Source organism: Myiozetetes cayanensis, unplaced genomic scaffold (genome assembly GCF_022539395.1).
Source record: "Myiozetetes cayanensis isolate MyiCay16 unplaced genomic scaffold, myiCay2020 scf33, whole genome shotgun sequence".
Taxonomy (NCBI): domain Eukaryota; kingdom Metazoa; phylum Chordata; class Aves; order Passeriformes; family Tyrannidae; genus Myiozetetes; species Myiozetetes cayanensis.
Genome location: NW_026087555.1, coordinates 4,549,998 through 4,564,888, shown reverse-complemented (window position 1 = coordinate 4,564,888; position 14,891 = coordinate 4,549,998). Strand labels below are relative to the sequence as shown.

At 41.9% G+C, this 14,891-nt stretch overlaps 1 protein-coding gene across 1 annotated transcript in view; it reads left to right on the top strand.

The window, feature by feature from the left end:
* The first annotated feature begins 7,813 nt into the window (after positions 1–7,813).
* The window catches only part of RASGEF1B (RasGEF domain family member 1B), a 33,282-nt gene continuing 26,204 nt past the window's right edge, over positions 7,814–14,891 (top strand). Inside the window, exon 1 of the mRNA XM_050327336.1 lies at positions 7,814–7,950. The gene's annotated coding sequence lies outside the window, so the exon portion shown is untranslated. The remainder of the gene's footprint in view (positions 7,951–14,891) is intronic.

The window sequence follows — 14,891 nt, the reverse complement described above, 5'->3', positions numbered from 1 at the left end:
TAATCCTCCTCTTCCTTGGAAGCTGGCAGGCGACAGCTGGGGACACAGCAGGCAACCTTTCAATTAAATGGAAAGAGTAAGAAATTTTCCACTGACAGTTTTTTCCCTTCTTGAACTGACAAACTGGAAAAACTGAAAACTGCTAGGAAAAAAAAAGAGGTCATTCTTGCAAAAAGAAGCTGATAACCTTCTCCTATGGAGTGAATTGAAAAAGATTTGAGATTTTTCTACTTATTTATTTCTGAATATTAAAAATTGGGGCTTTTTTCCCAAGCCAACCTTTTTTTCACACTTAGGTTAATTGGTTAAATAAGATCTTACTATAAAGCAAAATTTCAAATTTGAAATTTATGCTTTAAAAACTATATAAGAAGAATTTCAGCCTGAAATATGTTTGGAATTGTTAGTTCATGAATATGCAATTTGGGGGTGATTTCAAATGGGAGGAATTTTCAACATCTTACAAATACTTGTGGAATACAAAAGCCATTCCCCATGCAGCTGCTGGATGCTGTGGTGAGAGCTGGGAAAATGTAGATCCATTCCCTTAGCTTGACAGAGGTTATCCACCAAATTCCTTTCACTTAGGCTGTCAAACTGCTTTTGTAGTAATACATCTTCCTTTTTCTTCACTGACCAGCAACTGAACTAGCACCTGAAATGTAACAAAGTCTTAATTTTCTTAGTTTTCATGACACCTTTTCTATTGAAATATAAAAGCCTATTTTGCAGCACATAAGGGTGGAAAACATCCCAGTCCCTTCACAGAACAGTATGCACAGAGAAATGCATGTGCATACTTTATCCATACTTCAAAACAAAAGCCGTGGTTTATGAAGTCTTTGAATCCTTTGTGCACTGGTTGTGGGTAGAGATGATTGAACTCTAGCCAAAGATTTAAAGAGGGCACTGTTAAGTTTATTAAGCATCTGGGAGGCATACCAGGTTTCCTGCAAGTCATCTGGCACAGAAGCTTCTTACTATAACCAGTGCTTTGAGGTTTGCAGTTACAGTTACTAAGAGCCCTCACTGCTGCAGGTTGAAAGGATTAATTTCCTCCATGACGTGCTCTGACATGGTTGGTATGGTTGGAAATGACAGAAGAGAATGTCTTTCAAGTTAATAGATCATCCATTATATTAGAGTCCCAGACTGGCAACATGCCAGAGACATGAGAACACAAGAGAAATAAACAGTGCCAATAAAAACTTAGAGCAAATATAGTAGGATCAGTTTCTCAGTTTGATAATTCATTAAAACAGAGGTTATTTTGTCCTTGTGATACTTGCACTACAAGACTGTACCCTCCAAAAGGAATCCAGACCTCTCCAATTCCTCTTCAGCAGCCCAGGGAGTGTTTATGAACATTCCAAAATTCAAAAGGATTGAGTTTGGCTTTGGAAGAAGGTGGTTTATTTGTTTTGATCTTGGGTTTGGGTTTGGGGGGCAGGGGTGGTGGTTGTTGGCTTTGTTTTGATTTGATTTGTTTTGATTTGTTTGTGCTGTTTGTTTATGGATATTTCCTTTTTTTTCCTCTTTGTTCTTTCCTGTTATTATCCTAAACCAGTGAGACTGTTCCTTACAGCCCAGATCCCAATTATACTGCAGTACAGGGAAAGATGTTCAAAACTTCACTGGCCAGAGATCAGACCTCACTGCCTGGAATAGCAAAATGTGGCTGTTCATCCGTTCAGGATAAACCTGTAGCTGAAGCCACCCTCTAGTAGCCTTTCCCAGCCCCCAGGATGGCAAAATTTAGTGCACAAGGGGATTCTTTTTGCCTGCCTGTGGGAGTGTATTGAGTCTGCATTACATTATTATTCAAACCCTTTAAACCTTTGTCAGATTGTTAATGTCTTAATGCTTATGCAAGGGTCAGAGACTGCTGGCAGATGTCAGAGTAAATGGGATGCTGTCAATAGGCAAATGACTTACCATTCACAGTGTGATTGCTGCAGTCTGTCAGGTAGCATATGAGAGGATGTAGGACTGAAAGAGGAAAGGATGGGGAGGCAGGAGAAGTTGTAAATGTTTCCTTGTCTGGATGAAGGGAAGAAGCAGCCTCCAGCAATAGTAAACATAAATCAGTAACTAAACAGAAGCAAAGATCCCAATATCAAGCTTTGGAATAACGCTACTAAAGGAGAGGTCTTTTAAAGCTTGAGGCAGATGGCACTGACACATTCAGAAGCATTTGCAGTTATCCACTAGGAACAGAAGCCAGACTATGTTTATCAGTACTCCTGTTTTTCCTGTACTTGTACGTCATGGGTAGAGAAAGGGACAAGGTCCTAAATGAGAGATTTTACCCATCGTTACAGACAGTAATTGTGCAAGGTATGTTATTTCTTCTAGATAATCTGTGTTGTACAGAGGACTTGGGGATCAGGATTTAGTTCTGTTCTTGGTGTTAGGTGTTCACGTGCTGCATCATCTGACTTTGAAAATGCCTCAGTTTCTTTGTCTTTAACACAAGGTGGAATATTTTTCAAGTTTGCATGTAGCTGTAAAGATTTACTACTTAAGATACTTTAGGGAGGTTTTATAGAGATAAAAAGGAAACAATTATTTCACTCTGGACATTTTATTCCTTTGGGTGAATTAAATAGAGGTAATTGATAATGCAGGTGATTGCAATGAAAAAACAGTGTCTTTTAGAAATAAAACCTGGGATTAATCCACACTGAGTCAGGATCAACTTCTGTATCTCGCCACTTTATGTATCTTCTAGCCTGTAAGAAACATCAGGGACTAGTGAAACATCAGAGAATCATTTTGATTGGAAAAGATTTTTAAGACCTTAGAGTCCTTAACCTGTCAAGTTAACGCTGATACTGCCAAGTCCATCACTGAAACACATTCCCAAGTGCCCCATCTAGACTTCTTTCACGTACCTTCAGGGATAGTGACTCGCTTGATCACGCATCAAACTGCACTTCTTTTGGTGGTTTTGGTCTTGTAAAGGGTCCCAATAGTACTGGCAAAGTTATGTTCACTGCAAAGTAAATAGAACCATTTTCCTTTACACACTGTCTTGGAGGGCATGGAGAATATAGAAGAATCTCTCCATCTTCTCAGCTCTGATGCCCACTGCACTGAAGAGGATCACTTCAGTACCGGTCCAGCTCAGTCCCTGAAGCTTGGGACTGATGTTGTCAGTTGTGAGAAAGTCTGTGAAAGTTATGCTGACAAATTCTCACCTGTGCTTGTAGGGCAGGCAGACAGTTTTCAGAAATTAGGAGCTTATCTGAATTTGGGCAGTTCTTGCATTAAAGGCAAAACATTAAAGACAGTTAGGAGGAGCATATTCTTTCAATTTTCAAGACCTGTCCAAGGCTCTGTCACAGAGTGTTTTCCTTCAATAGGTAACAGTAAGAAATCAGAAAGCTGTAGCTAACACAGTAACATGAGCAATAACAGTGATTTTTTTTTTCTTTGTCCACTACCTTTGCAGGAGAGCATAAATAATTTCATCTGAATTTTGCCCTAGCCTGAAGCAGGCACCTGCCATCAAAAATTCTAACTGATTGCTTAAATTATGACAAAGTCATAAACAGCTCAAATCAGTGTTTCATTACAAAAAAATCTGTTAGAGGAACTCAAATGCCCCGAGTGCTTCTACATATCTTAATGTTCACACACAACACTTGCACTGTCACACTACTCCATCTAAACATTGAAGACTGGGCTTGAATCCCTCTGTCAAATCACTGAAGTATGCACTTAATTTCAAACTTGAAGCCGAGGCAAGGTTTAAGTGATCTACTGGACTGAATTCCTCTGATCTACATTTTTACGATGTGAATTAAATTTTAAGCAGTTTTTTTTCAAAATTCAAAGTGGTCAAAAGTTCTGGTACCTGGGTCTGTAAATGTCTCAGATTCTGCTGGTGTCTTAATCATTTCAGTAGCAATTCTATGCACAGGTTTAAATATGTCCTAGTATTGCCAGACTAATGCCTGCTTTTGAATTTCAGACAATTGACTTCAGATTCTAAATTCTTCCCTTCCATCCATATGCAAGAAGGATACTCTTTGTATATGGCATTCTGTTGAGTACTTTTTGAAATGCCAAATATGTTGTGCACTTTTTATATAACATGACTTCTCTGCAGTGACTTAAATGCTACTTTTCATTTACTTTGACTTTCGTCTCATTTAAAACCACAGGCTAGTTTTGGCAAGCATTAAGAGCTCTTAAATGATTTGTAATCTGTTTTTAATATGATCCTAGTTCGAGTTCAAACTGAATAAACATAGGGCCTAAATGAAACCTGCTGTCTTTCTGCTTTATTTGGGAAATTGCAACAAACCACAGGGTAAGGGCTGATATATCTGTAAAGCAACAAGTATTACAATGAAGAAAAGATCGGCATTGACTGTTTTAATTATTCTTCTTTGGTAACCTTTTGGAGTTACAGGAGTCAGAAAGCAACTAGGTTAGCCAGTTGTTTCACATTGCTGTGACAGAGAACTGTCCAGACAGTTACTTGCTGAAACAAGAGAGAATGTTCTCTCTTTATGTTTAAAATTCACCGTTATTTAACTGTTTTACAGGTTGTGCTTCCATGACCAGTGAAAGATTACTGGGTAAACTCAGGGAAATGGTTTCTGATTTATCACTTGTAAATTATGAGTATTAGACTGGGGCACGTAGCATGGGATCAAGATAAACTCAGAGATGGTTAGGGTGTAGGTTGTTTTATCAGTACACAGATTTTCAACTGCATAACAGAAGCTAGCCCAAAACAGAAGTTGCATGGAGTTAACATCTCTATTTTCAGTGTTCCCAGGCTCGGTGATTTTTCTAGAACTTCCTTTCCTCAAATTATCTGATTCCATTAAATATGCTTCCTCCCCCCACCTTCTTTATAACTTCAGATTCTTGAGTCTTAGAGAGACACTGAATAGATGAATATGTTGACTTAAAGCTTATTAGCTCAACTATTCTGTTTACTTTTCTGGTGACTAAATGTATTGAAAAAAATACAGAAGTATTGAAGTTTTAAAGCTCCTGCTTCTTCAGCAGTTGATACTGGCATTGCTGTTTCAACTTGCCTTTTCCAGAGAGGGTCTGAAAGCCCAAGAGCCTGGTTACAATTAGCCAGAACTTTAGTTTGTTTTCCCAGAGATTTCACAAGTCTAACAGAGGGAAAAAATCATTTCTCTCCTAAAATCCAGTTTGTTTTGAAGCAGCACATTCCATTTTCCCATGCAGATCAATAATATGTTTTTATAGTAATAATGGAGATAAGATGGGTCTGTGGATGAAATTTTCCACAACTCAAATACCCAAGCAAAGCAGAGGCCTGATCTGCAGTCCGAGCCCATAGCCTGTATTTCTGGCATGGTGGAGGGTCTCGTGTGAAAGCCCAGCCTAGATGGGTTTCATGGCATCAGATCCAGCCATAAGACCCAGACCTGAATTTTAGGAGAACATTGCCTGCACAGAACTTGTTTAGTGGGAATTGGTTTAATTGGTTAGATCATTCCCCATCTAGGTTTTTTTTTACTTTGTTTGTGCTTAATTCCCTTAATCTGCATTGCTATTGTGAGGAGTACTGTATCAAAATGGGAAGAATAAATAAGCAAAACATTGGAGCAATGAAGATCAGGCATGTTCCACACTTGAAGTGTTGACTTATGACTGCACTTCTTACCTCCTCACAATTTTTGATCCCCTCTCAACTCCTGCCAAATTATTCATAACCACTTGCACCACTGCAAATGTGGCCTGAGCAACACCAAGCACAGCAGACAAAACACCTCACTTGCTTCACATGGTACCTGACTACTCAGCCCACGCTGAGCTGTAGCATTTGCCAGTCCCACAACAGCTTAGGGGTGCTGATTCACACACAGTATTGTTCAGTGCACCACCTGTCACTCCCTTGGGGGAGTCCTCTCTGCCAGGGAGCCCACAGGCTGCCTTGGCTCTTGTCAGCTCGCACCAAAACAAACCAGGATAAATGTGTCTGTACATGCAATTACTTCAGTAAAGTATTTCCACTTTAGTTGAAAATCTTGTATGATAACACAGGATACAAGGGGTGGGGAAAACAACATTTCTCCTTGAATCTAAGAGGGACAAAAAAAAAGGGGGGGGGAAAGCAATTTATCTGGATGAAGTCTAAATCTTTTTTTCCTGTAGATTTCTTGTATGTATGATAACAAGGGTTATTTGATGAAGAAGATTGAGGGGTAAACAGGAACAAGAAAGCTAAGTAGTTTATTGCAAGGAATTGGAGGTAGAAACACCACAGAGCAGAACCCAAGAAAAATGTGTAGCACCATCCTCTGACATATTCATCAAAATGGGAGAAATACCAGGATACGTGTGAAAGTGTTGTGACCTCTGACTTGGCATTGTGTAATCTTCCTTCAGAAATAACATTGCAACATCCTTTTGTTATGCTTCACATCATATGTGACACTTTCCAAAGGGAAACAGTGGGCTTTTGTGTGAAGACTTGCAAGTAATTTCTAGGAACCACAGTGAGATCACATGCTCCTGTAAGACTCAATTTTAGAAAGAGAGTTGTGTGCACAAAGGCCCTTTGTGTTGCGATTCCCTTAACTATTACTTATCTTACCAGTACAATTACTTTAAAAATAGTTTTTACAAGTATTTCTTTCTAGACACTGTATTTAAAGAAATGGAAATGCAAGTAGGCAGGATTGTGTGGTCGCCCACAAAATCCTTCTGGCCAAAGGATGTCAGGTTTATGTGCTCCTATGCTTGAATGTAGAAATAGTAGCTAGAGGCTCTTGTCTTTCAAGCTTCAACTACCACGGGAAGTTTTTTCAATTAGTGAAAGATCTGACACATGGAGCTAAGCCTCACATGTAAAGTAGGTGCTCTCCTGGCTACTGCCACTTGGTTGGAATATCTTGATTGGATGTTCTGAGGAGTAACTCCAGGTCGGTGCCCAGGTGCAGTCCAAAAAAGAAAATGGAGCATAGATCAGGAAATGAGAGGAGGGAATGGAGAGCAGGGTAAGTTGGAGTACTGCTCCCTAAATCTGAGTTCCAATTGCACTTTGAATTGTGCATGTGCAGCAGCTCATTTCCCTCAGCTCAGAAGGTTTGGAAGTATTGCATAAAAGTTGGTGAAGAGGTTTGGACCCTGTTCATAGAGTGACTGGGTAAACCTGAACATTTCAGCCTGGAAAAGTAAGTCATGACTGAGAATGCTATGCATGGAGTGGAGAAAACTCAGAGTGCTCTGAAGAGAGCACACAGGAGCAAAGCACTTGTCACTCCATGCATGAGCAGTGGAATACCAGATCCGAGCTAGTAAATTGAGTTTTGCAGCAAAAAGAAGGAATCACAGAATATTCTTAGTTGGAAGGGACCCACAAGGATCGACAGGGCGTGAGGAGTTGTAGTGGATCTGTGCAAGTCCTTTTCGAAGATTATTGTGGATGAGCTGCCGCGGGAACTAGAGGACTACCGGAAAGAGAGACCTCCTGAAGAAACAGCACTGAGCTGAGGAAATCCGAGGAAATCCAAATTTTTCGGCTGTGCTGGAAATACAACCTGAGAGACTGCTCAGAAGAGGCATTGTGCATGTGTGTCCCCTTCCTGCCTATCGGTAAGCATCCTCTTCCGACCGCTGCCAGCGGAATGATGCAGCGGCCAGGCACACACCAGTTCAGGTCAAGCCTGCCACCAGGACCTCCGACACCCGCCCGCCGATGTTCCCCATCCCCTGCCTTCCCGAGGGCCGGCTCCGGGCGGGCCGGGACCGCGCTCCGCCTCCTTCGGCGGCATCGGCGCTGCGGCGCGGGCGGGGCGGGGGAGCGGCCCTTCCCGGCGCTCCGCCTGCCGTCGGGAGATTCCCGTGGGGAGCCGAGGCGAGACGTGCTTTGCTGCGCTGCGCTGTGGGCCATGAGTGTGTGAGAGCGATAGCGCAGCGTCTGGGAACGGGAGCGCCTGCGGCCCTTTCCAGGTACAGTCCGTGAGTCTGCGGTACCCGAACCTGCGCCTTGTCCGTCCATCCCTCCGTCCGTCTGTGCTCTTGCCAGCCCCGGCAGGATGGTCTCTTTTTTTCCTGAGGTTTAATCTCCTTCCTGGCTGCCCAGTTCTGTACAGCCAGGGCTGCTCTTTTCTGAGGGATCAACATATTGGGGAGGGAGGAGAGACTTCAACCCAGCGGAAAAAGCAGCCGGCGGTGCAAGTGATTGGGTCTTTCTCCCTATCTCCTTCCCTGTAGTAAGATGGAACAGGGTCCTAAAACTACACGATGTCATCTTTCTGTGGCTGTAATCCTTGGAGAAGCTTTTCCGGGTTTTCCTTAAGCTCGTCGGTTCAGTTGATGGCTGGTTTTCTTGGATGCGAAGGATGAAAAAGCACTAATTTACCAGATTCTGGTTGTGGGGATGCGTTAAATGGGTGTGTGGGCAGGATGCGTGTGTGTGTGTGTGTTTGGTGTGGTGTCACCTAAGGATCTTAACGGGTTTGTCTTTTGCTGGGCATCTGCTGTGTGTGACTGTGGTAAAACTTCAGGTTCCTGTGCTGTGTGAGGTGGCAGCAGTTCAGGGGTAGAAGGAGAGTCAGGGATGTTAAGTGACCCAAAACCAGTGTGTTGCTTGTCAGCTACATCTCCGATATTGTGCTAAGTCCAGACTGTGAACTAACAAGCAGTGCCTCCCTGCCTGCCTGTGTTTTAAGCTAAATATAGCACTGAGGGATGAGGAACTCTTCCAGCGGAGTTCCCCTGAATAGAGCGGAGGAGGGCTGACTCCCCTCAAAGGGCAAGAATGGCTTGAAAAATCAAAAGAGCCAAGAACAAAGAAGCATTCTGTACCTCAGGCAGCTATCCTTCTAAGTGAGGAATGTTGAGGGGGTTGCTTTCAGTGAGATTACAGCCATGGTGGGCTAAGATAGCATGCTTCTTTGCGGGAAGTTGGGACTTGGGCAGGTCTCTAGGTTGTCTCTGTATTTTGAAAGCTGACAATAGCTTTTTGAGGTATGGGTCCCTCATGCTTATCTTACAGCTTCCAAATGAGATGCCTTTGGCAGAAGCTAGTAATCAGTTGAAAATCAAAGCTGAATGTACTCAAGACAAGTAGCTAATTGGTGAGCTGTGCTGGAGACAACTAATAGGTAAGACCCAACTCTGATTTTGGTTAATGCAATGGGAGTATTTTTTTATCCTTTTAAACAGTCAGGACTGAAACAGGGCACTGTAGGTTTTGTTAAATCTTTGTAAAAGAGGAAAGGAAGTACTGGTTTAGCGAGGGTTAAGGTCACAGTGGTGCCACACATGGAGTAAACTGCTTTTTTGTGTGGTACAATGAATCCCCTCTGGCTTACGTTCTTCATGGTTTTTTTCTGCGGAGATTTTTGGGGACAGCACACTATGTTGATACCTCTGCCCCAGATGTATGAGTTATCTAAACAGTCCTTAGGGAATGCAGAGTCACCATACCTGTTCATGGTCTGTGGGATAAGCTACTGTCACACTGTGTCAGAAATGACAGGCAGAGTTCAGTGCTGGAGCATCATCAGTGAAGGAATAAGAACTGAAAAAGCTGACAGCATAGGATTTTATCTTTGTAACAGCATAGTTAAAAAGTGAGTTTTTCTTGGGGTGAAGACAGGAAGGAGCTATGTGTGGATCATATTGCCAGTTTGTGCTTGCTACGTCACTGTAAGGGTCTGGTGTTATGACAGGTACTAGAGGTGGGTGGAACAGGATACCTGCATTTCAATGGAGGAGGCAGAATTTGTGATTGCACATATCCAAAATGTTAGTAGATATATAGGGGTATATGCAAGCACTGACAAGCGGCCTTTGCTTGGCATGTGTGAGGGACTGAGCCACATTATTCAATAAACACTTCGCTAGAAAATAAGCTTGTAAACAAAAGTTCCAGAGAGCATTTTGTAGCTGCAGCAATGACAATACAAATTTACAAACAGGAGGCAAAGACTCTAGTTGAAAGCTCTTGCTAATTTCCCTTCTATTCTAGGTGCTGTAAGAAATACTATTAAAAAAACTAAATCACTACAGTGAGGAACATGAATGGGTGGTACTTAGTATGACTGTATTTTTAACTGGAAAATGTGCAGGATCATTGCAGCAATCCAGCTCACTCTTCCTAGGCAGTTCTAGAATAGCACTGCATGACTCAGGTCCATGCATTCTGACTGTTTTGGTTTTGATTTGTTAAAATGCATCTTCTCCCCAGAGTAAAATGTTCCCCAGGTCACCTGCCCCTCCCGTGGGGCCAGGTACTCTGCTTCTGTCTTGTCACGTCTGGAAAATGGGCCAGAAATACCAGTTAACATGCTGATAGAGACGTGAGCCTGGGAGCTGAGAGTCTGCATCAGCCAGCACAATGAGACGTTCAGACTCATGAGGAATAAGACAGAGGATAAATATGCTTGAGTCAGATTGGGGAGTGGGGTGTTCTCTGAGATAATTGCTCTCATTGATACGAAGGCCAGGTGCTTTCTGCATGAGTGTAGTGTGCTGAACTGACAGTACTCGTCAGTCAGGACTGCGAGTTGATCCTCCCTTAAACATCCTGCAGGGATTCAAACACTATTAGACCGTGTTTGTAATGATATTTTCACAACCCAAACTCGTGTGCATTTGCTCAATGCCATGCCTACTGTGTGGTGACTTCATAGGTGTAATTGTTTCAGGGCAAGGAGCCTTTGAACATGGATTGCAGAGCCCAGGGGTCCACCCTCAGTCCACCATGGGAACTGCTGGGTATTAAAGGCTGACACAAACCAGCAGATACAGCATGTGAGTGGAGAATTTCTGCTGTGGCCTGCCTAGACTAGGGAAAAAGCTCTTTTCAGTCATTTTGGCTATAATGAGTTTCTCTTTGATTTCCCGAGGAGTCAGTCAAGCTAATAGGAGGCAACTGTTTTACGAGTCCTCTGTACCTCAGACCTAGCTCCAATATAGAAACCACTGACTGATACTCAGCCTAGATATAAATGCGTGTGAGCCAAGTATAACTGATGCAGATACAGAGTTGTATTTCCTTTCTTAACTACCAGAGTGGGACCATCCAATTTTTATCTTCAACTAAACAGTGGAAAGTGTATTTTTTTGTTGTGGTGGGTTTTTAAGTGAAGTAATTCTACTGCAGAAACTGTACATATACTGCTTTTAAACTGCTCTATGTCTAAATGTCAGTAAAAATTCTCTACTGTTTACATAAACATAAGGTCTCAACAAATGGAATGACAAAGATTATGCGAATTGTTTGCCCTTAAAACCAGCATTTTTTCTGCATCGTCTAAGTAGAAAAGAGACATTTGGCAATGAGGTTTTAGGTAGAACCAATTAAATGAAATTAGGTACTGTTATTTGACACTACTGCAGCTTACTGTTGTGAATTATAACTTGGCTGCCTGTTATGATTACAAAAGGGAATGGTGCTTTCTTCTGAAACATATTGTAGGTTTCACCAAAAGGCCAAGCATGGGTGTTTGCAAAGAGCAACAGTTCTGGGATTCAGAAGGTGTCTTGCTTTGATGAGGTTGAAGAAAGAACTGTGTTAAGAAAGCTTCGTGCTTAAGGCTACTACTGTGCTTCTGGCATTAATATAATGTGATACACCTTCTGTATCCTTTTTAAAAAAAGATCTTGGTGCTTAATGAAAGGAAACAACCCCACACTTATCCCTCTTTGTACTGTCAAACAGAGGAATGTGGTAATGAGAAACTGAGTGACTTGACTAAAGCCACGTGAGGAGCTTTTAGCAGAGTCAGAAGCAGATCCAAACTACCAGCTGCCAGGTCTAAGCACTGAAATAATGCTTTTGCTGTTGACTTTGGATGGATATGTGAGGAGTTCTTGATGAAGCTGGTTATCACTCTGAAATAGTTTGGACCCAGCTACCAACCATGCAGACAGAGAAGGTATATCCTTTTGGCTTTGATCTCCTGAGGTGGGTTAGGACTCCAGAGATCCACACATCCCTGTCACAGAAAACTGATCATATTCCTCAAGGTTAGTGAAAGTCTAATGCCACGATGAATTCAATGATACTCTCCTGATGATGGTGCTGAGGAAACTGCTTCCATTTCTGTTGACAACATCAGATTTCTGTTTCTTTGGTTTGAAGTATGCAGGAAGCACAAAGCATGCTACAGAAATGATGCAGAGTACAGAATTCTGTAGATACAGAGCTCTAGAGCTCATGTCGTAGTTCTGATTCACTAGTGGGGATAGCATAGCATGGATGTCATCCCAGGTCTCATCTGTCCACCTTACCTCACTCCCCATTCCTGGACATCTAAACCATCCTGAGTCAGCCGCTGAACCACTTGTTTTACAGTGTGATGTTTTGAAGTAAATCTTCACTGCTGTTCACTTGCCTTGTAACTCCTGACCTCAAAACTACAGCAATTCATCAGCTGACGGATGAGCAGGATCTCAGTAGTGTGGGAGGCTGGGATGGTGACCTCCTTGAGTCTGTAGAGCTCTGCACCTTGCTGCTGGATGGAAGCCCTGACAAACAAGTCTGCAGCTGAGTCTGGCTGAGTAGAGAGGTGGGATTTTAATCTTTTATGGCTGTAATATTTAAGAACCCTCTGTTCCCAAAAGAGAAAATGCCAAAACTGTTCTGTACTGCACTGGGTGCAATGAGGGTAATGCTGTGTCCTTCTGAAATCCCCACGCTGCCTCAGTAAGTCAAAGAAGTGTAAGGCTTTAGTAGCATTCTTATGTTTTCTTTGCATTTAATATACTCTGATGTTAAAGCTCTCAATTTTACCATCAGCAGTTGTGGCCAATTCCTTAACACTTTGTGCTGGCCAGCCAGTAGACTGTCTGCCTTTCCTGATGGTATTTTGATTTTAAACAAAATGCTTGGAGGACAGTCCATTTATGAATTTTTTTAAAGGAAATAGATCTTGGGATGAGGAGAAGAAATTGTTTCTTAATACAAACCCACTATTGATTGTCTATCAAAACTTCCTTACTTTCAGTCCAGCTGTTTGCTCAAGAATTTGGTAGAATAGAGTAGCCCTATGCATTGTCTGTTGTTTAAGTTGGGTGATACTTCATTGTATCCTTTGTCTGGCCTGAGAATTTTGTGCATCTTTTTCCATTTCACTTGTTCTATAAATCTCTCACATTTTGCAGGAGTCACTATGGAGCATGCAATGGACTGAAATTTTCTAGGTTCTCTGCTGCCTTCTGACATATAATTACTGCTGTGCTAATCCATCATGTCACTTAAAATAGATACTTATCCTCTATGGTTCATGTTTTAAATTTCTCTTCTAAAACCGGGGGTTAAAAAGATATGGGATTGTCAAAAGATGAGCAAGGTTAAAAAAAAAGTCCACACTTATAGGAGAACAGGAGAACATTTGGATTCAAATGCTAAAAGCGTGCTATCCAGATGAAGAAATTATCCATAAAATTAAAAAAACTTACAAATGAACTTAATAAAAAGATTAATCAGTCAGTGACGAAGCACACTTCATGTAGTGTCTTTTTAAATAATTGTGGCCTCCTCAGTTTTAACCTACAGACAGAAATCTCAGCTGTGTTGAGATTGTGGTAAGAGACAAGTGCATTGCAAAGGCACTATGTTATATACGTGGGGTTTTTTTCGTGCTCTGTGTTTCAGGGCTGTTGCTTTTGTGTGTCCAGTAATATAGACAAATTGCTTCATGTGTTTTGGTTGGGAGAAATATATGTCCTGACCTCTCTCTGGACTGGGTAATTTTCCTGCATCTGGGATTTTTGCCGTGATGTAGTTTGTGCTGCAGCAGTGCTGTAGCACATCCACCCTCAGCATCATTATGCTCACATTGCTCTTCCTGCCCCACAGAAGAAGAGTGTGGGGAAAGGGTAGAAGGGGAGTTGGTTCTTGGTGCTTCAGCAGGGGACATGGATTTACAGCACATCAACAACAAAGAGGAACTTGCTTGTTTCCTTCCCTTTTTCTGCCCTTGCAGATTTTGAGAAATTCAAGACATTCTTAAATCCCCACATACTTTTCCTAATGCTCCCAAGCACACACAGGAATATGTTCATATCCATCAGACTTCTGCAGTTCAGTATCCAAGGACTTTAATTGGAAGTCATTCAGGATTTGCTTAATTACAGTGCCAGAGTTCTCATATGTGAGTGATCAGTCAGCAGTGCTGCATCTGACCTTCCCACATCATCAAATGGATCTATTTATAGATCCAAGAAAGATGCACATTCAGGAGGAAAATGCCTCTAATTAAAATTCAGTTCCTGGTTTCTTCTTTGCGTACTGGGGTTTTTCTTTTTTGTTTGCAGCTTATTGTTGCCACGGTAATTTTTTGAAAACTCTACAAAGTTTTTCATCCTCTGCTGTTTTAATGGAAATGAAAAAGTACTTTAAGGCTCAGTCAGGTTTCTTATGTCTACCTCAGGTCTTCCCTTGCCCTACCAGCAAGGTGTGTATGTCTATTTATGTCACTGTCCAGCAGTATCACCTATGGATGGTTTGGTCCTCTTGTTGCTCGGGAGTGTGTTCCTTCTGAGTTGTCCTTAATCTTGTTCTCAATTTCAGACTGGAAAAAGCCTGTATCACTCCTCTTTTCATCTTCTATGGGAGTATGAAATAACATTTTTTACTCTACCTCTTACAGTAAATAAGATACAGTAAATAAGAAGTATTTCTAGGAAGGAACTATAAATCAAAGTTGGTGCTGAAGTCACACTAAGAGAATTGCATGGGAAATTCTTCATGAAGAATGGAAGCAAGAAGACTTGAGCTGGCACATGGAACACCGATCTGGGAGTTTTTCAGGTTTCTTGCCTTCTCACTAGCTCGGGCTGTAGAATTTCGCTTTACCTTTCAGTGGAAAAAACAAAAGCTTTGTAAGCAAAGCACACACACACACAGAGCTGAATGGAATGTGAACAGTGGCCTC